The 25404-nt window shown below is 37.4% G+C and overlaps 1 non-coding gene across 1 annotated transcript; it reads right to left on the bottom strand.

The window, feature by feature from the left end:
• Positions 1 to 4575: 4575 nt before the first annotated feature.
• Positions 4576 to 4684, bottom strand: LOC120106909. The gene has a single exon (XR_005508897.1). It is a non-coding gene; the product is annotated as a small nucleolar RNA R71 (small nucleolar RNA).
• Positions 4685 to 25404: the final 20720 nt, after the last annotated feature.

Here is a 25404-nt window from a genome sequence, read left to right as displayed (position 1 = left end):
AGATGAAGAAACTCGGCTTCTTCTTTACTTGACCCTCTTCTGATTTCGCACGAGGTAGAGGATCACTGAGGCAGCACACAGTTGGAGAGAAAGCCTTGGAATTCACTCAGATGCTCTTCTTCTCTCTTTTTTGCTTTGAATGGCCCTTTTGTGCTTTTGGGAGGTTTCTCTTGAAATCTCTTTGAAATCTCTTCCCTATGTGTTCTCTCCCACTTCCTTAACTTCTTCCCTAGCTCTCTCCTTGATTTTATAGCTTTGGATGGCGTGGGAACAAAGATCTAGCCGTTAGAGACAAAAATAGAGCCGTTGGAGTTGAGAAAAAACTAGCCATTATGCCTCCCAGCGTGCTCGAGTCGACTCGGCTGAAGTAGGAGTCGACTCGTGAATAAGAGTCTGCCGGCACTGTAGCTGGGAGTTGACTCGAGCACTGTAGCGCTAAAGTAGGAGTCGACTCGAGCACTGTAGCGCTGAAAATCAACTCTCTGTCTTTTTGTCTGTTCTCAGTCGGAGTCGACTCGCAGAGTTTCGGAGTCGACTCGAGCATTGTTCCTTGAAACTCCAGAGTGCCAGAGTCGACTCTAAACTTTCAGGAGTCGACTCAAGGACTATTCTTTTGAATCTTTCTTTAAATTTGCTTCTCCAACTTAAATTCTTTGAACTTGAAACTTGGGTCAATGAAGTATAACTTTCTTTCAACTTTTTGAGAGCTTTTGAGGCCTTCTTGTATTTTTCCAACTTGCTATGTTCCTTGCAAAACAAATTATCTTTCTTCTTGCAACACAAACATTAGTAATTATACTTCAAGGTTTTGTGATCATCAAAATCAATCTTTAAATCAATCTTTGGGTCATCAGAACAAATACTTCATAACCTTCATTGATGATTTCTCACATTATGGTTATGTTTACTTGATTAATGATAAATCTCTCGTTCTTGAGAAATTCAAGATATTTAAAATAGAAATAGAAAAGCAACGTGGGAAGAGTATTAAAATTGTGAAATCTGACCGTTGTGGTGAATATTATGGTAAGTATGAGGAGTCCGGTCAGAACATGGGTGATTTTGCGAGATTTTTACAAGAATGTGGGATAGTTCCTCAATACACAATGCTAGGAATACCTGAGCAAAATGGTGTTCTAAAAGGCGTAATTGGACTCTGAAGGATATAGTTAGGAGTATGATTAGTAGAACAAATGATGAGAGCACAAAAGTGCGTTATACACGTTGCTTAAATTAATTTTATTGCTAACAAATAATGATAAAAGGGCTGCATTAATTTTATATTTTATTTGGCACAGATTATCGTAAATCAGAGTTTAAATGTGCATTTGGTTGACTTCAAGCCTGATTACACTGGAATAGAATTGAACCTGGTCAAGCACACTTGCACCCGAGGGACACATGGCAGCCATCCGGAGGCAGCACAAGATGGATCCACTAAGGGTCTAATTTCATCATCCGGGAGGATCCAAAAGCCCGCAATGGATCTGTGATTTGATCTCCCGCAACCCTCATCCAGATCCCGCGATCAAGGCCCTCATCTTCCGCCCGTTTAAGGCGCTTCCCAGCTTCCTCCTTCCGCTTGCGACCCCGTATCCCAGCGCCCGTGAAGCTTCCCAGCAGCCCTCGACCTCTTCCGTGACCTCCTCCCGCGATCACTCCCCAGCATCCGGACGTTTTCCATTTCCACGGTTGAAGCGCATCCCGACTTCATCCACGCGTCCCAGCAACCCATTTCAGATCACCGCCCAGCCGTCCGCCTCCGCCCAGTCATTCGGATTTCAACTCCATCAGCGCCTCCCAGCAGCCCGTGACCAGCTCCCGTGCACAATCCCAGCGGCCGTCCGGAAGAGATCACGCGCCTCCCAGCTTCCTCCTTCCGCGTGCGCCTCCTTCCAGCTCCGCATCAGTCCTCCCAAGCATCCGCCTCCTCCACAGCGGTTCACGATCATCTCCCGGACCTCCACAGCTCCCGCGAGCCCGCGATCACCGCCCGGCCGTCCGCCTCCGCCCGCAATCACCTCCACAGCTTCCTCCCGTCAATCCCGTGGCGACCTCCAACGTTCACGGATCTACCTCCCGAGATCCTGCACCCGCTTCCCCTCCACTCCATGCTCCGGCAATCTATAAGAAGGGGTGGAGGAAGAACAAGAGGGGTAGCTCTCATTCGGAAAAAAAAAACAGAGAGGAGCCGGGCTGCTGCAGTAGTAAGAAAAAGAGAAAAAAAAATAGAAAGAAACAGGGGATGCCCTGTTTCGGTTATTAAAAAAAAAAAAAAAAGAGTGAGAAAGAGAGAGGAAGATGGAGGGCAGATATCCTAGGTGATGGGTGAAGGGAGATCATTTGGTATACCAAATTCATGATGTAAATTCTAATCCTTTGCTTTATACGATTTATCTTTTGATTATGCCATGATTCTTATATGTTGAAAATTCTTTTATGATTTATGCTTATTGATACATGTCTTCCTCGATTATTTGATTCATCGTTGAAGTTATAAGGCACGTTGAATGCTTAACAAAAGAATTCATGTTATCAAGAACATACTCCATAATTAAATTTTCTGCTTATAATTCTTAAAAAAAAACAAAAGAATCATAGAATTTATCGCATGAATTTGATATTATCAAAGGAGATTCTGGATCCCTGCACCATCTTAATCTATCCTAACTTCGATTCTCTACTTATTGATTTATTTTCTATTTGCAAAACATCATCTTAATCCACAAGTTTATTGTATTAATTAAATCTGAAATTACGCTAATAATCCATATTTCGTTCCCTGAGGAATCGACCTCGGACTCCCGAGTTATACTGCTTGTGCGATTCTCCTGCACTTGGGAGAACAATTTTATTGTTGCACCAAGTTTTTGGCGCCGTTGCCGGGGAACGGCTGAGTTATTAGTATAATTTTAGATTTAATTTTTACCTTAGTAGTTAGTATTTTTCTTTTGAAAATTTTTTTTTTGCATTTTTACTACTATTTTTAATTCCCTGCACAGTTTGCATCAAACTCTGATATCATAGAAATTAGCCGTCGGATTTGACTCAAATTTGGTCAGCTAGTGAAAGACACATTGTTAGATAATCTGAACGGTCTGATTGACATTCTGACATTTTTAAGACCATCGGATTAATACGAAACCTTGCTGCTTTCTACTTTAAATTTTCTGCATTTATTTTTTTTTTAGAATCAGAATTTTATTGTTATCATATCTCATTAACCCTTGTTGCTAATTGAAAATTTAAAAAAAAAAAATTTTAAGAAAAGATCAAGGGTGATTATTTAATAAAAAAAGAGAGGGAAAACCTAAAATTTTAAATTTCAAATTTCAGAATTCAAATTTCAAATTTCAGACTTCAACTCATAAAATTTAAAAAAAAAGAAAGAAATAATTTGCTTGATCACCTATTCAATGAAATTTAATGTCATGCCATAAAATATTTAAAAAAAAAAATCTCTTGATTGTTGCATATAGTGTAAGGCATCAACATAAAATATTCTAAGGGCTGAACCTATTTAAAAAGATAAGGTCGGGATTTCATCACTCGTCCTTAGCCCAAAAATCACCCCAGTGCATAAATGTCCCAAGCTTAACTAAAATCAACTAGACGTTGGCCCCTAAGGACATTCGAGCTCAATAGGACGAAGACCACCGAAAGTTGCACCAATTTCGCTCTGTGGCTTAGTTGATGTCTAGGCAAGCTTTGTCCCTATAAGGGAGACAGTTCATCTGTTCGAGGCAAGTGGGTTTTAAGTGGGACCTTTGCGAACGCATCGTGACCCCTCCACTTACCTGGGAGCTTACCTGGTCAACTCGGTTCATTAGACCGGATTGGAGGCTTAGGTGCCCTCTTCAAACCAGTTAGGAGCTGTCTAGAAATTTAAGAAAAACATTAGAAATTGAGGTGTAATGTTTTGTTGCATGTTTGATTGTGAATAGGATTTTTGTTTTAGGATGTCGTTTTAGGGTATCTTTAGTTGGTACTTATATTTATTTTTTAATTTAAAAAAAAAAGAAAAAAAGAAAAAAAAAGAGAGGGAAATATTTTGCATGCTAAAGTGGAATAGGGACGACACTGGTCGATTAAGTCGTACAACTTTAGATCATCCCTTAGGACATACCCCTGAAATTCCTTCTCAATATCTCACACCTTGTGAGATGGCTGATCTAAATGAAGATGCGGGGAGTCACCACAATCGAGAACGAGAACCCCATGTTATGACTCTAAGACAATACCTACAACCGGCTAGGACTAGTCAGCCTTCATGCATAATTTTTCCTGATAATGTAGGACATTTTGACATCAAACCAGGGGTAATCCAATTGCTGCCCAAGTTTCATGGGTTAGAGTCCGAAAGTCCGTATCTTCATTTAAAGGATTTTGAAGAATTGAGCATTACATTTAGAGTGCCAAATGTCACCGAGGATGTCCTCAAGTTGACATTGTTTCCTTTCTCTCTAAAGGATAAGGCCAAAACATGGCTAAACTCTTTGCGACCTAGATCAATAAGAAATTGGCAAGATATGCAGAGAGAATTTTTAAAGAAGTTCTTCCCCACACAAAGGACCAACTTTTTGAAAAGACATATCAGCAATTTCCAACAAAAAGATAATGAAACATTTTATGAATGTTGGGAAAGATTTAAAGACCTTCTTCTCTCATGCCCTCATCACGGGTTCGAAACTTGGAGAACCATTAGCTTCTTTTATGAAGGTTTATCTCCACAGTTGAAACAGTTTGTAGAGACCATGTGCAATGGTAGATTCTTAGAAAAACAACCTGATGAGGCATGGGAGTATTTGGATTCCCTTGCTGAGACTGCCCAACTTTGGGATAACGGGGATAGAAACAACAAGTCTTTGCCTAAGCCTACTAGCTCTGTACAGGGAGGCCTTTACAACCTCAGAACTGAGGATGATCTTCACGCTAAAATGGCAGCCCTCACTAGGAAGGTAGAAGAAATTGAGCTTAGGAAGGTTGAGCCTGTCAAGACTATAGAGCTTAGAAACGAGTGTTGTGGTATCTGCGATATGTCGGGTCATACTACTACAGATTGTCCCACCATACCGGCATTCAAAGAAGTCTTGCACGATCAAGCAAATGCTATGAACTCCTACCAAAAGCCTTATAACGATCCATACTCGAATACCTATAACCCTGGTTGGAAGAATCATCCAAACTTTAGGTGGAGAAACGATCATCCTCAACAGTCACACCATTCAGCTCCTCCACCTGCACATCCTACTTATGCACCATCACCATCTCAAAAGCCAAATATCAAGGATACCTTGCAATCCATACAAACTTTTCTACAAGGTCAAGCTAATATCAATGCTCAAAATACTCGAAATTTTGAAGACATAAGGAACCAATTGTCAATGTTGACTACCGTCCTAAGTACCCAAGAGAAGGGTAAGCTTCCAGCTCAACCCCAACCTAACCCACAAATGCACGGTAGTAATAATACGGCTCCTTCTAGTTCGCATACAGAGCATGCAAAGAGCATCATGACTTTGCATAATGGGAAAGTCATTGATCAAACCGTCCAATTGAGACCGCAAGTCACTTCTAATTCTGATGCTCCCAAAGTCGATGAAAGGGATAAAGAAGAAGTTGAGGTCCCAACTTCTACTAAGAAAGTTGAATGTCCTTTTCCTCCACCTTTTCCACAACGGTTAAAGCCGTTGCAAAAGCTCGAACCTAATTCTGAAATTCTTGAACTTTTTAAACAAGTAAAGATCAACATACCTCTTCTTGATGCAATCAAACAAGTACCCTCATATGCCAAATTTTTGAAGGACTTGTGTACTGTCAAACGCCGATTAAATGTTAAGAAGAAGGCATTTTTAACTGAAAATGTGAGTGCTATATTGCAGCACAACATTCTCCCTAAATATAAAGATCCAGGTTGCCCAACCATCTCATGCATCATAGGCAACTTTAGGATAGAGCGAGCATTGTTAGATTTAGGGGCGAGTGTGAATTTGTTGCCATATTCTGTATATGAGCAACTTGGTTTAGGTGAGTTGAAGCCAACCTCCGTCACTCTGCAATTAGCTGACAGGTCAGTTAAAATTCCAAGGGGGATTATCGAGGATGTATTAGTCCAGGTAGACAAGTTCTACTTTCCTGTCGATTTTATTGTATTGGACACACATCCGGCTTCGAACTCACAGTCTCAGATTCCGATCATTTTAGGACGTCCATTCCTTGCAACTTCTAATGCATTGATTAATTGTAGGAATGGCGTCATGAAGCTTTCTTTTGGTAACATGACCTTAGAATTGAACATTTTTAATGTGTGCAAACAACCCAATGATCCCGAAGAGAGTAAGGAGGTTGATTGGGTTGAAACCATCGCAGAAGATTATTTGTTAGCTAAAGCAATTAACGACCCATTCAATGATAGCTTAATTGATTGGTGTCCTAATGGAACCAATGGTGATAATTTGTCAGTCACACCTATTGTGGATAATCTAGATATCAAGATGGTCAATGGGTGGAGACCAAAAGAAGGAGAATTTGAGAGATTGTCGCCTCGAGAGGTGAAAATAGAACCATCCCATGAGCAAGCACCCAAGCTCGAATTGAAACCCTTACCAAAGGAACTTAAGTATGCTTTTCTTGGACCCGAAGATACTTTTCCTGTAATCATCTCGTCTGGACTTGATCATACCCAAGAAAGAAAATTAATTGATGTTTTAAAGAATCATAAAGGAGCCTTAGGATGGTCTATTGCCGATTTGAAGGGAATTAGCCCCTTAATTTGCACGCACCGGATATATTTGGAGGACAATGCCAAAACCACAAGGCAAATGCAACGAAGGTTAAATCCTACAATGAGAGATGTGGTTAAGGCAGAAGTCCTCAAGTTGCTTGACGTGGGTATTATTTACCCAATTTCTGACAGCAAGTGGGTAAGCCCTACTCAAGTCGTTCCTAAGAAATCGGGTTTGACGGTAGTAGAAAATGAACAAGGTGAACTAGTTCCAACTCGTGTCCCGACGAGTTGGCGCATGTGTGTTGACTACCGAAAGCTGAATTTGGTCACACGAAAGGATCACTTTCCTCTACCCTTCCTAGACCAAGTGTTGGAGAGAGTTGCAGGGCATGATTTCTATTGTTTTCTCGATGGCTATTTGGGATATTATCAAATTGAAATTTCACCAGAAGATCAAGAGAAGACTACCTTCACTTGTCCTTTTGGCACATTTGCTTTCCAACGAATGCCATTCGGGTTGTGTAATGCACCTGCAACATTCCAAAGATGCATGCTCAGCATCTTTGAAGACATGAACGAGAAATTTTTGGAAGTGTTCATGGACGACTTCTCCGTTTTTGGCGACACATTTGATGATTGCCTGTCACATTTACAAGCTGTCTTAGCTCGATGTATGGAAAAGAATTTGATACTGAATTGGGAGAAATGCCACTTCATGGTGCCAAAGGGAATTGTCTTAGGACATATTGTTTCATCGAAGGGCATGGAAGTAGATAGAGCTAAGATTGATTTAATTGCTAAGCTACCTGCACCCAAGACGGTTAGAGATGTTAGATCATTCTTGGGTCACGCCGGATTTTATAGGAGGTTCATGAAGGACTTTAGTGTCATAGCTCGACCATTATGTAACCTCCTATCCCTTGATACACCGTTCAATTGGACTGAAACCTGTCAGGAGGCATTCGAAAAGTTGAAGTCTATGCTTAGCACTGCACCCATCGTGCGACCACCCGATTGGTCATTACCTTTTGAGATTATGTGCGACGCTAGCGACTATGCAATAGGAGCTGTCCTAGGACAACGCAAGGATAATAAGCCATATGTCATTTACTATGCAAGCAAAACCTTAAACGATGCTCAAATGAATTACACCACCACCGAGAAGGAATTGCTTGCAGTAGTATTTGCCTTAGATAAATTTCGCTCTTATATCCTTGGTGCTCCTATTGTTATCTTCACGGACCATGCGGCACTAAAATATTTGTTGGATAAGAAAGAGGCCAAACCACGCTTAATACGATGGATACTTCTACTCCAAGAATTTAACATCACTATCAAAGATAAAAAAAGGAGTAGAGAATGTGGTTGCTGACCATTTATCACGATTAGTTTTTCATGATTCAGTGCCACAGTTTTCCATCAAGGACTCATTCCCTGAAGAGCAGTTGTTTGCACTTTCTAGTATACCATGGTATGCAGATATTGTAAATTTTCTTGTTACAAGCCGGATGCCGGAGCATTGGGGGTCGACAGATAGAAAAATTTTCTTGCGCGAAGTAAAGAATTATTACTATGACGAACCCTATTTGTTTAAATATTGCAATGATCAAATCTTTAGACGATGCATACCGGATCATGATATACAAAGCGTACTTTCTTTCTGCCACACTGATGCTTGCGGTGGACACTTTGCCTCTAAGAAAACTGTTGCAAAAGTTTTGCAATGTGGTTTCTATTGGCCCACTATGTTCAAAGATGCCCACGAGTTCTGCAGGACATGTGATCCATGTCAACGTATTGGAAGTCTAACTCGTAGGCAAATGATGCCTCTTCAACCCATTACTATTATCGAAATTTTCGATTGTTGGGGCATCAATTTTATGGGCCCATTCCCACCATCTTTTGGATATGAGTACATTTTAGTTGGGGTCGAGTATGTGTCCAAATGGATAGAAGCTGTCGTTTGTAGGACCAATGATCACAAACCTGTCCTGAAGTTTTTAAAAAAAAATATTTTTTCACGATTTGGGATGCCTAAGGTTATAATTAGTGACGGTGGAAAACATTTTTGTAATAAGCCTTTTGAGACATTATTAAAAAAGTATGGTGTCACCCACAGAGTTGCTACCCCATATCACCCGCAAACTAGTGGCCAAGTAGAATTAGCCAATAGGGAAATCAAGCGTATTTTAGAAAAAACGGTAAATCCATCACGAAAAGATTGGTCCTTAAAACTATCAGATGCATTATGGGCCTATCGGACTGCATATAAAACCAATCTTGGCATGTCTCCCTACCGGCTAGTCTACGGAAAAGCGTGTCATCTGCCTGTAGAAATAGAACATAAATCGTATTGGGCAATTAGAAAATTGAATTTTGATTTACAACATGCCGGTCTAGCTAGAAAATTACAATTGAACGAGCTTAATGAGATTCGCAGAGATGCTTATGATAATGCTAAAATTTGCAAAGAACGAATGAAGATCTTACATGATAAATCAATTTTGAAAAAATCTTTTGAACCTTTGCAAAAAGTTCTTTTATATGATTCCCGCTTACATCTGTTTCCTGGTAAGTTACGATCAAGATGGACAGGTCCCTACATCATAAAAACTGTTTTTCCACATGGGGCGGTAGAGATTGAGAATCCACGGGATGGTAGAATTTTTAAGGTAAATGGACACAGGTTAAAACCTTTTCTTGAGAATTTTTCAGATGAAGAGGATTCCTTTTCCTTGGAGGAGCCTTCTTATGACTGAACATGAAGGCAAAGGTATGTGTATATTAGTCAGAATTATTTTTCTAGTTTTGTAGGTCTTATTTTCTGGATATCAGCAGCTCAAGGTATTCCTCTTCTCTCCAATATTATTTTCTCTACTGTCTCTCGTATATAGTTTTCTTAATCTATTACATTGAGGACAATGCAATGTCTAAGTTGGGGGGAGAAAAATATTTTGCAAAAAAAAAAAAAAAATGCTTTTGCATTTAATTTATTCTTTTACTTTCTTTTCTAAGCAAATGCACATGTATTTTCATATTGAGTTTGTGCAACTATTACGGCAAGGAACACATGCATATTATGATTGATCAGAGACCTATTATTAGATCCCCGCACATGTACTTAATGATTATAGGAAGGCCTCAGGAGTTCATATTTGTTTAATGCATTTTTATTAAGCCGTATCTGTAAAAGAAGTACGAGTATCCTTGTCCGTACTATAAGGTTCATGATTTGGTTTTCACATAAAGATAGAGGTTGAATACCCTGGCTAGATCACCTAAGTGCCTTATGTTCCGACCTTGGTTGACCTATAGTCACGATGCAGTCACGTTATATGGTTCAGTTTACCTCCTCTTTTTATCGCAAAAAAAAAAAAAAAAGATGACAAGCCTGACCTCGTGGCGTAGTCTGGTTCGAGTAATTAAGCCCGAGGGGTGTTTCACCTAATGCCTTGAGCCAACTGGATCAGGAGTCATTGGCCGAAAACTCGTTACATGGATCTTACTAGAGCCTAAGGGGGTTGGACTATTGTAATCGTCATATTTGTTTAAAAATAAAAATAAGCATGAATAAGGTTGGTTGGACTGAACCCAGTGACATGTGGTAATGGCTGGTTTGACTCCATTAACTTGGAACTCTGTGTACTTTGGATATTTAGTTGGGATTGATAGCTCCTTCTTTTTATGCGAACCATTCTTGACAATTTTAGACAACATGAGATATTCCGAAAATTTGATGGATCAGGCCCTAATAAACTGTAGTAAACACTTGTGAACTTGAGTAGTACACCTAAAATTCAAGCGGTACCATGTTGTGGTGGAGGTATTAGTACTCTGAGAAAGTCATATTATTTTATGCACACTACACTTTCATATTTCCCCTTGCTTTGATAGTTGCCATGCTTGAAAATATATATTAATTACATGGGTATTAGCTTAGAATTTAGGACCGCATGTCATATCATTCATGATGTTTGTGGGTAACATCCCTGAAAACCCTCACGAGACAACACTCGTCCACTAGGGCAACCTAGGGGTTTAACGGCTTGTTGCACATGCTAAGTGCAATCGTGATGCCCTACGAAAGTGGGTACGTATCTTAGTTTTGTGTCTTTAGCTTCAATAAAAAGTCATAGGTTAGACCACATCTTTTGTGTTCTCATTATTGTTCGCTCATTAATTACTAGAGACTAGCAATAAGCTAGTTGGGGGGTATGATGAGAGCACAAAAGTGCGTTATACAAGTTGCTTAAATTAATTTTATTGCTAACAAATAATGATAAAAGGGCTACATTAATTTTATATTTTATTTGGCACAGATTATCGTAAATCAGAGTTTAAATGTGCATTTGGTTGACTTCAAGCCTGATTACACTGGAATAGAATTGAACCTGGTCAAGCACACTTGCACCCGAGGGACACATGGCAGCCATCCGGAGGCAGCACAAGATGGATCCACTAAGGGTCTAATTTCATCATCCGGGAGGATCCAAAAGCCCGCAATGGATCTGTGATTTGATCTCCCGCAACCCTCATCCAGATCCCGCGATCAAGGCCCTCATCTTCCGCCCGTTTAAGGCGCTTCCCAGCTTCCTCCTTCCGCTTGCGACCCCGTATCCCAGCGCCCGTGAAGCTTCCCAGCAGCCCTCCACCTCTTCCGTGACCTCCTCCCGCGATCACTCCCCAGCATCCGGACGTTTTCCATTTCCACGGTTGAAGCGCATCCCGACTTCATCCACGCGTCCAAGCAACCCATTTCAGATCACCGCCCAGCCGTCTGCCTCCGCCCAGTCATCCGGATTTCAACTCCATCAGCGCCTCCCAGCAGTCCGTGACCAGCTCCCGTGCACAATCCCAGCGGCCGTCCAGAAGAGATCACGCGCCTCCCAGCTTCCTCCTTCCGCGTGCGCCTCCTTCCAGCTCCGCATCAGTCCTCCCAAGCATCCGCCTCCTCCACAGCGGTTCACGATCATCTCCCGGACCTCCACAGCTCCCGCGAGCCCGCGATCACCGCCCGGCCGTCCGCCTCCGCCCGCAATCACCTCCACAGCTTCCTCCCGTCAATCCCGTGGCGACCTCCAACGTTCACGGATCTACCTCCTGAGATCCTGCACCCGCTTCCCCTCCACTCCATGCTCCGGCAATCTATAAGAAGGGGTGGAGGAAGAACAAGAGGGGTAGCTCTCATTCGGAAAAAAAAAACAGAGAGGAGCCGGGCTGCTGCAGTAGTAAGAAAAAGAGAAAAAAAAATAGAAAGAAACAGGGGATGCCCTGTTTCTGTTATTAAAAAAAAAAAAGAGTGAGAAAGAGAGAGGAAGATGGAGGGCAGATATCCTAGGTGATGGGTGAAGGGAGATCATTTGGTATACCAAATTCATGATGTAAATTCTAATCCTTTGCTTTATACGATTTATCTTTTGATTATGCCATGATTCTTATATGTTGAAAATTCTTTTATGATTTATGCTTATTGATACATGTCTTCCTCGATTATTTGATTCATCGTTGACGTTATAAGGCATGTTGAATGCTTAACAAAAGAATTCATGTTATCAAGAACATACTCCATAATTAAATTTTCTGCTTATAATTCTTAAAAAAAAACAAAAGAATCATAGAATTTATCGCATGAATTTGATATTATCAAAGGAGATTCTGGATCCCTGCACCATCTTAATCTATCCTAACTTCGATTCTCTACTTATTGATTTATTTTCTATTAGCAAAACATCATCTTAATCCACAAGTTTATTGTATTAATTAAATCTGAAATTACGCTAATAATCCATATTTCGTTCCCTGAGGAATCGACCTCGGACTCCCGAGTTATACTGCTTGTGCGATTCTCCTGCACTTGGGAGAACAGTTTTATTTTTGCACCAACAAATTTGCCATAATTCTTGTAGGGTGAAGCATTGAAATATGATATGTACATTCTGAATAAGGTTCCTAGTAAAGCTGTTAAGAAAACTCCTTTTAAATTGTGGATAAGTCGTAAATCCAGTTTAGCCCGTTTTAGAGTTTGGGGCTGTTTAGTTGAGGTTAGGATTTATAATCCTACTGAAAAGAAATTAGACCTCGAATCCACACCAGAATTTATAGATCAAAGGGCTATAAGTTCTATTATCCTAATCGTGGCACCAGAATAATTAAGTCCATTATGACGAAGTTTTTGGAGAATGATATTGGTAATAGTGGGAGTTCTTTATTAAAAAAAAAATTTGTTGAACCGGATCAAGTTGTGATTCCAATTCCCATTGTACAAGAAAGAGTTATTTCTCAACCGATTGCAACAATTAATGAAGAACCTGGGCATCAAGAAGAGCCTCACATTCCTCCTCCAACTACAGTTGAGTCAGTTTCTGAACTACAGGTTAGGAGATCACAAAGGAAAAGAAGGTCTGCATTGCCTAATGACTATATTATCTACTTACTGAAGAGTGATTTTAATATTGGGCATAATATTAATCCCGTCTCTTTTAATGAAGCACTAGCAAGACCTAACTCAGATAAATGGCTGAATACTATGGAAAATGAAATGTTTTCTATAAAGAGAAATAGAGTTTGGAAACTTGTTCAACTTCCACCACATGTTAAGGCCATAGGTTGCAAATAGGTTTACAAATCCAAGTTAGACTCAAAAGGGGATGTTGAACGACAAAAAGCTTGACCGGTTGCCAAAGGGTTCACTCAGTGAGAGGGCATTGACTATAATGAGAGTTTTTTCACCGGTTTCATCCAAGGATTCTTTTAGAATTATCATGACACTTGTAGCATACTATAATTTGGAGGTTCATCAAATGGATGTTAAGACAATAATTTTTTTTTTAAAATGGAGATCTCTGTGAAGAAGTTTATATAAGGCAACCTGAAGGTTTAGTCATAAAGGAAAAAGAAAATTTGGAGTGTAAGTTGAATAAATCCATATATGGACTCAAGCAAGCATCCCGACAATGGTATTTGAAATTTGATGAAGTTGTGACTTCTCATAGTTTTGTTGAAAATCCAGTGGATCAATGCATTTATCTCAAGATCAGTAGGAGAAAATTCATTTTTTCTTATTTTGTATGTGGATGATATTTTACTTGCTAGCAGTGACTTGGGGTTACTTCATGAGATAAAGAAAATGTTATCTGCTAATTTTGAAATGAAACATCTTAGGGAAGCTTCTTTTGCACTTGGTGTTCGACCGATTCCTGTTTACCTAAAAATATGCTAAACAGATCGTTGTTAGAACCGACAAACAAAGTTTAATTTAATTTTACTCTTACCTTTCCTACTTGAAGAATAGTGGTTGTAAGAGGTCGATCTACAGGGAGGCGGTTGGAGTTGCATAAAAATTAGAACATTCACTCGGATTCAAAATCAATTTTTGAATGATAAAGGAAAAACATTATTTTGGAAATATGGAATGATTCTCGAGTTTATTAGAGAATGGTTTCTATTTGAAAATAAACAAAGGAAAGAAAGAAAACTTGCAATTGAAATTTGATGCAGAGTAGGATTCGATTTCTAAAGACAGAATATAAATCAAAATCGTCAATCGAACTGCAAAGATTCATTCCAAGGTTAAGAATTCTAGAATGCATATAATAAATTGTACAATATTAAATTAAAACTTAGACATGTATTGCATAAAAGAAATTAAAAGATTGCATAAAAAGCAGAAATTAACTTGAACCTAGAACAAGGATTGCATAAAAGAAAATTTATTGATTGCATAAAAAAGACAATTACAAAAGAAATAAAATGAAGTTTGGAAGCCTAGTGCCTCCTCCTTCTACAAAATAAAACATAAAAATCAAAGGAAGGAATAAAAGAAATTAGAAAACTCCTCTTTCTTCCCTGATGACCCAAAGATTGATTCATAAGATTGATTTTGATGATCACAAAACCTTGAAGTATAGATACTAATGTTTATGTTGCAAGGAGAAAGATATTCATTTTGCAAGGAACATAGCAAGTTGGAAGAACACAAGAAGGCCTCCAAAGCTCTCAAGTTGGAAGAAAGCTACAATTTATTGGCCCAAGTTTTAAAGTTCAAAGGATTCAAATTGGAGGAGTAAAATCAAAGAAAAAATTCAAAAGAACAGTTTTCGAGTCGACTCCTGAGGAATTCGAGTCGACTCCAATGTTTACCGAGTCGACTCCGGAGAAGTTTGAGTCGACTCCTAGGAGTCACAGGCAGAAAAGTCAGATAGCAGTTTTCGGGTCTGAGATTCGAGTCGACTCCAGTGGAACGCGAGTCGACTCCGATGGTTGGTAGGTCGACTCCAAAGAAAGCAAGAGTCGACTCTCAGCGAAACACAAAGAAAAAGTCAGAGAGCATTTTATGGACTCTGAGATTCGAGTCGACTTCCGCAATACGCGAGTCGACTCCAAGACACCGCGACCCCAAGACAGACAGAAGACCAATTTACTGTCTCTGAGATTCGAGTCGACTCCCAGACAGCTAGAGTCGACTCCAAGGCAGCTTCACATCAAAAAGGCAGAAGATCAACTTTCGGAAACTGAGAGCCGAGTCGACTCCGAGGAAGTTCGAGTCGACTCCAAGACTGGACGAGCCAAAAGACAGAGGATCGGGAGTTCGGGCTCTGAGATTCGAGTCGACTCCCAGGACAGTCGAGTCGACTCGAGTGGACAAAATTCAAAATTGGATTCACGGACTTCAGTGGATGAGCCGACTCCGAAAATGCCAAGTCAGCTCCAGATGTTGACGAGTCGACTCCGGGTTAAGTCGAGTCGACTCCCAGTCGAGGATGCACAATAATTCAAATTTGGAACAGTGGCCGAGTCGTCTCCAGTAAAGCACGAGTCGACTCCTGCAACAGACGAGTCGACTCCTGATCGCGCGAGTCGACTCCAATCCCAACGGTAATATTGTCAGGAAGTGCAGACTGTGTCCAACGGCTCTATTTTTGTCTCTAACGGCTATATTCTTATTTCCACGCCATCTAAAGCTATAAAAACAAGAAGAGAGCCAGGGGAGAACTGATGGAAGTGGGAGAAAACATTTAGAAAAGAGATTTGAGAGAGATTACAAGGGAAATCTCCCATAAGCACAAAAGGGCCATCCAAAGTGAAATAGAGAGAAGAAGAGCATCCAAGTGAATCCGAAAGCTTCCTCTCCATCCGTGTGCTGCCTCAGTCATCCTCTACTTCATGCCAAATCAGAAGAGGATCAAGTAAAGAAGAAGCCGAGCTCCTCCATCTTCAAAACTCGTTTGAGGGCTTTTTCTTTACTCTATATGTTTATATTGTTATATTTGCTTGCTTAAGAAGCTTTGATTTGTTTTATATTTTGTTTTATTATCTTGTAACTTGATTCAATCAAGGGATTGAATCAAGGGGTAAGGTTTGTTGGTGAGCCAAAGGGAAAACCAACGGTGTGAGGTTGGTTGGTGAGCCGAGTGTAAAACCAACGTATGTAAGGGTTTGATTGTGATCCCGGAAAAACAATCGGGGTAGGTTCTAGTCGGTGAGCCTGGGAAAACCGACCGAGTTCGTTGTGCGCTCGTAAAACAACAATTTAGGTTGTGAGCTTGTAAAACAACCGGCTGTAATCTGTAGGATTATAGTGAAATTTCCAAGAGGTCTTGGGGAGTGGATGTAGGTGCTGGGGTGCACCGAACCACTATATGTTTGTTGTGTTTGCAATGCTCCTTGTTATTATCTAACTAACACACTTACTTTCTTAGATAAATTGCTTGCTTAACTGTTATCCGCACATCCTTTAGTTGCAAGCATATTTGATCAAGTCACATTCTACACATCAAACTGTTGCTAAGTTTAATTTTCACTGTGTATCTATACAACTTAGCATAATTAATCAAAAACTTTTAGAAATAGGTTAAAAGATTTAAAAGACCCAATTCAGCCCCCCCTCTTGGCTTGTATCTACTGGGCAACAAGTGGTATCAGAGCAGGTGCTCAAATATTATTTGTAGTCTTAACCGACTAGAGCCAAAGATCATGACAACTCAAATAGATAGTTTTTTAGGAGAAGGACAATCAATTGATACACCTCCACTATTTAATGGCATAAACTATACACATTGGAAAATACGCATGCGCATTTTTATACAATCAGTTGATTATAATTTATGGAGCATTATAGTCAATGGAACACACACAAACACTAGACATAATGAGAAAATGGTTCAACAAAATTCAAAAGCCATGAACCTATTATATTGTGCATTAGATAGGAATGAGTTTAATTGCATATCTTCTTGCATGACTGCTAAAAAAATATGGAATATGCTTGAAGACAAATATGAATGCACTAACAAATCTGAAACATCATGTGTAGAAGAAGAGCAGTATCATATTGCAAATCCATGCTTCGTGGCACATGAGGTACATGCTGAAACTGAAAGCAATTTTACATTTGATGAACTTCATGATGCCTTTTCAGATTTGTATTTAGAATATAAGAAACTTAGTTATAAGAACAAGAACTTGAAGAATGAAAATCAAATTCTAATAGATGAAAAACTGAAACTAACTAGTAAAACTGAAATCTTAATTAAAGAAAATCAAGAACTAAATCAAAGAAATCAACTTCTCACTGAAAGTCATGATAAACTTAAGAAAAACAATGAATTACTTTCAGAAGATAACAGAAGATTAACTAAAGAAGTTGACAAATTAAAACCTGTTGTTGAAAGATTTACCCTCAGCTCTGAAAAATTGAACCTAATGATAAATAATCAAAGAGCTGAATTTGATAAAGTTACATCAGGATATCAACCTTGGTACACCCAAAAACCTTTTAAGAATATGTTTGTTAAAACAGTTTTTAATTACTCTAAAACAGATTCTTATAAACAAAAGCTAAGTAAAATCTCTTCTGTGGTTCCTAAATCTATACATTACAAATTTGATGAACCAAAAAGGGAGAAACAGAAAATTAAAAGTTTTCCTACTACTCATGCTCGATCTAAGTTTGTTAAATTCAACAAGAGGATACAGAAATACATCCCTTGTAATCCTAGAATCTGTAAATTCATGGACAAAATAGCTATTAAGAAAATATGGGTTCCAAAAGGAACAATTATAGCTAACCTACAAGGACCCAAAAGAGCTTGGGTTCCTAAGTTGAAAATATGATTATTCTTTCAGCAAGCATGTCTAGCTATTCAAGGTTCTATTGAAAGATGTTATCTAAACAATGGGTGCTCTAGACATGTGTTAAAGAATTGAATTTAAAATGTAATTAAGAAAGAATGAAATAAGTAATTCTTACATCTTCTCGTATTGAAATTACTTTATTAGTTGATTAAAACATAACTTGAAAGTATTAATCATTTTTGTGATATAAGTGATATTTTTTTTTGGTATGAAAAGAAAATATATTCAAATCACTTCATTTTTTAATATGCTCCACTCACTATTGGATAAGTTGCTAAATGATTAATTAATTTATTAAAAATAACTCTATGAATTCTCTATATGCTTGATTGAGAGTTTTTATCCATGGCATTATTGTTTATTGATCATAGATATGATAATGTGTACTTGGTATGCTTTTGAATATATGCACTATGAATACCAAGATTAAAGAAACCATCCTTGGCACATAGAATCAACTCATGCTAGTATGTACTTAATCTCAAAAGACCTTGCCATAGGCTTACTTAGATTATCTACTTAAAGGTCAAAGTTTTGCTATGCATGCTAACTAAGGAAACAAACAAAAATCATTTCTAAATCTAAAGATGTTGTTTCCATCTCTAAGTTTTCAAAAACTTACATTGGATTTGTTCTTGGAAAATAAAACTGAAGGATTTTTCTGTATTTACTAAATCTTGTAAAAGCGTTTCAAATGAAAAAGGTTCCCAAACTGTGAAGATCATGGCACAGTGTTGAAAACCAAAATCCTGATTAAGATTATACAGAAAATAATATTAAATCCAATGATTTCAGCACCAAGGACACCATAAGTAAAATAGGATTAATAGAATTCTTGAAGAAATGAAAAAAACAATTGTGTATGATAGTCTACTTAAATGATTTTTTTTGTCAAAAGCTATCATCACTGCTTGTCATAATATGATTTCTATTATATCCAGTTTTGATGAAAACTCCTTTTGATCTTCTGAAAAATAGAAAATAAACTATTACATATCTTTCATATTTTTCAGTCGTACATATTATGCTTGATATGTCCTTATGAAAATAATGCCAAATCTGATAGAGATATGTCTATCCTTGGATATCATTCATCAAGCAATGCATATAGAACATTCAATGAAAAGATTCGAGTTGTAGAAATATCAATTCATTTTATTCCTTATGAGACTAATGATGTATTATGAAGATACTAAAATTAAATTATATATGTATACCGTTAATCTTTTACATATAACAATCTGAAAACTTGTTAATAATTAGAATCAAAATTGGATTTTTCAGATATGCACTTAATGAAGAAAAATTGATGACTACTAAAAGACTAAATCAAGAAAAGAGAAAATAGATCTTGATAAAGATTCTTGCATGATTAGAAGCAAAGATCATCATTATCATGTGCTTGCTTCATGAGCTTTATATTCTGTCAAATGAATGTGTAGAATTCACTCCTATGTGGTTACTTCATTAAAAAGGAGATCTATGAAAAATAACCACCATATTTAAAAATACACATTACATATATGATAAAGCAATATGTGATTTAAAACAAGCATCAAAAGCATGATATATAAAAGCTTAAGTAACCTTTTTGATAGAAAGTAATAGTGATAAATCTATGCATCAAAAAGAAGAATCTATGATATCTTGCTTACTCATAGCACACATTGATGGCATCATTTTTGTTCTACCAATGAAAATTTATATGAAGAGTTATATTGCAAGGTGAGTTTGAAATATGATGAATGAATTAACATCTTCTCTCAAACTCCAAATTAAGACAAACAGGAAAGGGGATCTTCATTGACCAATGTTAGTCCACAAGAAAACTCTTATAGAAGATTGGCGTGAAGAAGGTATATCTATGACCCCATCTTGTAGAAATTGAAAAGGATGAGCAAAGTAGATCTATTGTTTAAAGCTGTATTGAAGCATGATAGAATAATTATTTCATCATACGGCTAGTAGACCAGATTGTATGCTCATTATGTGACCTTGTGCAAGACTTCAATCTAACTTTAATTAATCATATTTTATTGATAACAAATAAGTCATAATCTGAATTTTGATAGAAACAAACGTTTAAGATAAGTTGATTAAAACTTAGTTAACACATCTTATTGATAATTATCTTAAGCAAATAGAATCTAAACTAAATTGATTTGACCTTGATAAATCTGTCTATTGCCTCACATGCTTGTCCTTGAACTATCTTGGTTAATGAATCTATCTCTTTAGTTCAAATGATATGTGCTTGCTTATATTTAGGCAATCTCTTGAGTAAAGTGACTCAACATGCAACTATTGTCATATCTCATATTGAGTCATCTAATTAAAAAATATATATATGTTGGATGAATGCTTTGTATCTTAAAGAAACTAATGACTCTCCTTCAAGAAAGAAAAATGAGAGATTTCAGCTTGAAGGACACCTCCACATAAGATACAATAAACTTTCACATGCAAACAAGAGAGAGGATCTTCTTCAGCCAAAAGTTCACACATAAGAAATCTAGTTTGGCTTGAAGAACATATAATGAATAGGTAATTGTAGATACCTTTCTCATAAATTAATTGAGCAAAGTCAATAACTTAAATCTTATTATGACATGATTAAATTCTTTAATTATTAATTTTTGATATCATGTCCATATATGTATTAATTGACTTATGCTTTTGGAAATTGTTTCATGGTTTGCTCAAACTAAAATATTTCTATGGCTATATCATAACCATGAAACACACAAGTATATGATTAAAACTTTGATTTAGAATGACTTGTGAGAAGCTACGAATTCTTGGGCATAATGAAAATGTTGTTTGCATGATATACCTCTATATGATACATTTCATTATTTCTTTATTCTGCTTTTTCATGTAAATTACTTAGGAATAACAAAAAGAGAGAGAGATAAAGAAAAGGAAGTGGACATTTTTCAAGAGATGAAAAATCTAAGCAAGGCAAGTACTCCAATCTTAAGGAAAAGCAAAACAAACATAATATATTCGGCACACTTATGAGACTTGTGTGAGCATTCCTTTGGAAGGGATAAAATTCATAATTAATTACACTTAAATAGGGAGAGTTTGAAGTAAATATTTTTAAACTTTCTATATTGCTCATCATAGGGATGGTGCCAATGGGGAGGCTAGTGGTAGTACCCGGCACTATTTGACCCAACTATTCGGTGTAGGGCATATTAGGGACGGCACAAGAGGGAGGCTAGTGGTAGTACCTCGTGCCCCTTCCCAACTCCACCGGATAGGGAGCAAATAGAGTATAGAGCATAAGAAAGTAAAAATGAAAGACAAAGTAAATGAAAATATATAAGAAGAATCAATTCAATTTCTTTGTCACTTGGAAACACACCTTAAGGATGAAATCAATGCAAGATTATATTTAAATAGGGGGAGTTTATTTGAAAAGAATTGATTTTGATCCTTGACATGCTTGTTCTTAATATCTTAATGCATGACTTAACACATAATATATGTTGCATGTGGAATGATGTTTTGAATTATGGGTTCTCAATATTTTGTAATGCTCCATGCTTAGATAATTTGATAGAATGTTTGAAATACTGCATAAATTTTTGGGTATTATTGAAAAGAAATTTCAGATTTGTCGTTCACAATCATCTTTAAAATCTGAAAGTTAAATAAATTTGTAAAAAGGAGAAGAGAAAGATATCTCTATTTAGGCAGAATGAATTAATCTTGATCTATCTTTCTACTTGCCTAACTTTGATACATAATATCCTAATACTTGTTAAAAAAAATCCTCCATTTTGTATCAAAATCCAAAATTAAATACAAAGATTCTGAAAGTGCTCTAATGTTATTGAAATATGTGTTTTCAATCTTAATGATTTAAGATGAGCTATAATGTGGAAGATACATATCTCAAATTATGATTTTGAAAGCCTCAATTGAAAATCCTATGTAATTCAGAATCTGATTTTGTATAAAAGCTTAAACTAAATGTGATTTTTAAATAAAGTCTTACTTTAAGAAAAACAGAATTAATTTTGATGCCTTTGGTGATTGCTCCGATACGCATCCGAAACATATCATTTCGTATCTTCAAAGTATACTAATATTGGTTCAAATGATGTGTCTTTCGATGATCTTGATTGCAAACAAAAATTTCTAAAGATATGATTTTATTTTGATATTAAAAAGGATTTATTGTGCTTCATGTATACATTGCTGAAAAACTATGATTAAGAAATTGAGTCAAAAAATATATATACTTCAATAATCATCTATATGTTTTTCTCTCCTACATTATTAAACACTTCTATCAATAGAGTGAATGATCTTAAAGCTAGAAATATTTCAGCTCACTCAAATGATTCTAAAAGCAAGAAAATGTAAATGCGGTTGAAAGAAACTAAGCTTCAAATGAATCATTTTCTGATTAATATTTCTATACATTTTCTCTAAGATTAAGAGAAAGCATAACTTGTTCGTAAAGGATTAGAAAGAGTAATTACTACAAATTTTGGAATAATACTAGATTACTCTACATTCTCGATATTACAGAATTTCAGTGTTATTCACGTTTATCACTAAAATCTGAAATTCAACAATTTAAAATGATTAAAGAAGAATGCATCTTTTGAGGGGGAGCTTTAGATATTCAGTATCCTATCCCAAAGACACTTTATTTTGATGCATGCTTTGAATTTTATGGATTGATTTTGATGAACCTCCTTATATTGCAAGACATGCTTTAATTACCATGAGATGAGTTCTATAAAGGTTGTCTTATCTCAAACCTTGAGTCTCATGAAAATAAGCTGAAACTTATAGAAAATATATTTTTGAGATTGACAATTTTGTTGAACATTATCTTAGGATTCTAAACTCTTAAATGGAATGATCAATTGAGGGGGAGAAAGAAAATTTCAGAAGGAGAGGTCTTATGGAACTTAATTACATACATCTATAACTAAAGGAGAGGGAAAGAATACTAAATGAAAAGTGATCCTAATACTCTCCAATTTATATTATCTGAAATTTAAATCTGAAAATCTTCATGATACACCTTGAGGCGTGTTAGTTGGTTAGGATATCTTATGCATCACTCATGAACCAAATTGCAAATCTTAAGAGCCTCTAATTTAATGAAAAAGGGGGAGAATAATGTGTTATATTTTCTTAGAAAATCTATTTTGAACTTTATTAATGAAACCTAATTGGCTTGCTCTTTAGAACTTCAATTCTGTGCCAATTCATCTTTTTATGTATCAAATTGTGCTTATGTTTTAAGGAATAAAAGAATAAGGTCTTAAATGAACAAGCTTTCATACTTATTGAAGAGAGGTTAGATTTCCACTCATGTTTTTCCTTGAATATCATTTGTGGTACTTCTTGAATTAACCTAAGGAAGATTCCACCTACACTTGATTAGAAAACTATCTGTGGTATCAAATTAGAAAACCTCTTGAATTCACACTCGATGTGTTCTGCTCTGATCTTTGTGCTTAATGTTTCACTATCTTTTTGATGTTGTCAAAAAGGGGGAGAAATATCTAAGTATATGCTATATACTCAGAATGCTTTATTACTTTGAATTGAATACAAATCAGCTTAAAATTTAAATATGTTGATTGTGTTAAGCTGATTAAATCTAAAGCATTATCATGAAGTATGTTTTTTAAATATATATATTTTCTACTTCATGCAACTTAGCTATGTATTACTTCTAGAAATCAATATCTTTTATATTGCATATACTCCAAGTTTTGTCATCATCAAAAAGGGGGAGACTGATGACCCAAAGATTGATTCATAAGATTGATTTTGATGATCACAAAACCTTGAAGTATAGATACTAATGTTTATGTTGCAAGGAGAAAAATATTCATTTGCAAGGAACATAGCAAGTTGGAAGAACACAAGAAGGCCTCCAAAGCTCTCAAGTTGGAAGAAAGCTACAATTTATTGGCCCAAGTTTTAAAGTTCAAAGGATTCAAATTGGAGGAGTAAAATCAAAGAAAAAATTCAAAAGAACAGTTTTTGAGTCGACTCCTGAGGAATTCGAGTCGACTCCAATGTTTACCGAGTCGACTCTGGAGAAGTTTGAGTCGACTCCTAGGAGTCACAGGCAGAAAAGTCAGAGAGCAGTTTTCGGGTCTGAGATTCGAGTCGACTCCAGTGGAACGCGAGTCGACTCCGATGGTTGGTAGGTCGACTCCAAAGAAAGCAAGAGTCGACTCTCAGCGGAACACAAAGAAAAAGTCAGAGAGCATTTTATGGACTCTGAGATTCGAGTCGACTCCCGCAATACGCGAGTCGACTCCAAGACACCGCGACCCCAAGACAGACAGAAGACCAATTTACTGTCTCTGAGATTCGAGTCGACTCCCAGACAGCTAGAGTCGACTCCAAGGCAGCTTCACATCAAAAAGGCAGAAGATCAACTTTCGGAAACTGAGAGCCGAGTCGACTCTGAGGAAGTTCGAGTCGACTCCAAGACTGGACGAGCCAAAAGACAGAGGATCGGGAGTTCGGGCTCTGAGATTCGAGTCGACTCCCAGGACAGTCGAGTCGACTCGAGTGGACAAAATTCAAAATTGGATTCACGGACTTCAGTGGATGAGCCGACTCCGAAAATGCCAAGTCAGCTCCAGATGTTGACGAGTCGACTCCGGGTTAAGTCGAGTCGACTCCCAGTTGAGGATGCACAATAATTCAAATTTGGAACAGTGGCCGAGTCGTCTCCAGTAAAGCACGAGTCGACTCCTGCAACAGACGAGTCGACTCCTGATCGCGCGAGTCGACTCCAATCCCAACGGTAATATTGTCAGGAAGTGCAGACTGTGTCCAACGGCTCTATTTTTATCTCTAACGGCTATATTCTTGTTTCCACGCCATCTAAAGCTATAAAAACAAGAAGAGAGCCAGGGAAGAACTGATGGAAGTGGGAGAAAACATTTAGGAAAGAGATTTGAGAGAGATTACAAGGAAAATCTCCCATAAGCACAAAAGGGCCATCCAAAGTGAAATAGAGAGAAGAAGAGCATCCAAGTGAATCCGAAAGCTTCCTCTCCATCCGTGTGCTGCCTCAGTCATCCTCTACTTCATGCCAAATCAGAAGAGGATCAAGTAAAGAAGAAGCCGAGCTCCTCCATCTTCAAAACTCGTTTGAGGGCTTTTTCTTTACTCTATATGTTTATATTGTTATATTTGCTTGCTTAAGAAGCTTTGATTTGTTTTATATTTTATTTTATTATCTTGTAACTTGATTCAATCAAGGGATTGAATCAAGAGGTAAGGTTTGTTGGTGAGCCAAAGGGAAAACCAACGGTGTGAGGTTGGTTGGTGAGCCGAGTGTAAAACCAACGTATGTAAGGGTTTGATTGTGATCCCGGGAAAACAATCGGGGTAGGTTCTAGTCGGTGAGCCTGGGAAAACCGACCGAGTTCGTTGTGCGCTCGTAAAACAACAAGTTGGGTTGTGAGCTTGTAAAACAACCGGCTGTAATCTGTAGGATTATAGTGAAATTCCCAAGAGGTCTTGGGGAGTGGATGTAGGTG

This window comes from Phoenix dactylifera, unplaced genomic scaffold, assembly GCF_009389715.1.
Source record: "Phoenix dactylifera cultivar Barhee BC4 unplaced genomic scaffold, palm_55x_up_171113_PBpolish2nd_filt_p 000681F, whole genome shotgun sequence".
In the NCBI taxonomy this organism is placed as follows: Eukaryota; Viridiplantae; Streptophyta; class Magnoliopsida; order Arecales; family Arecaceae; genus Phoenix; species Phoenix dactylifera.
This window is presented reverse-complemented; position numbering and strand designations above follow the sequence as displayed.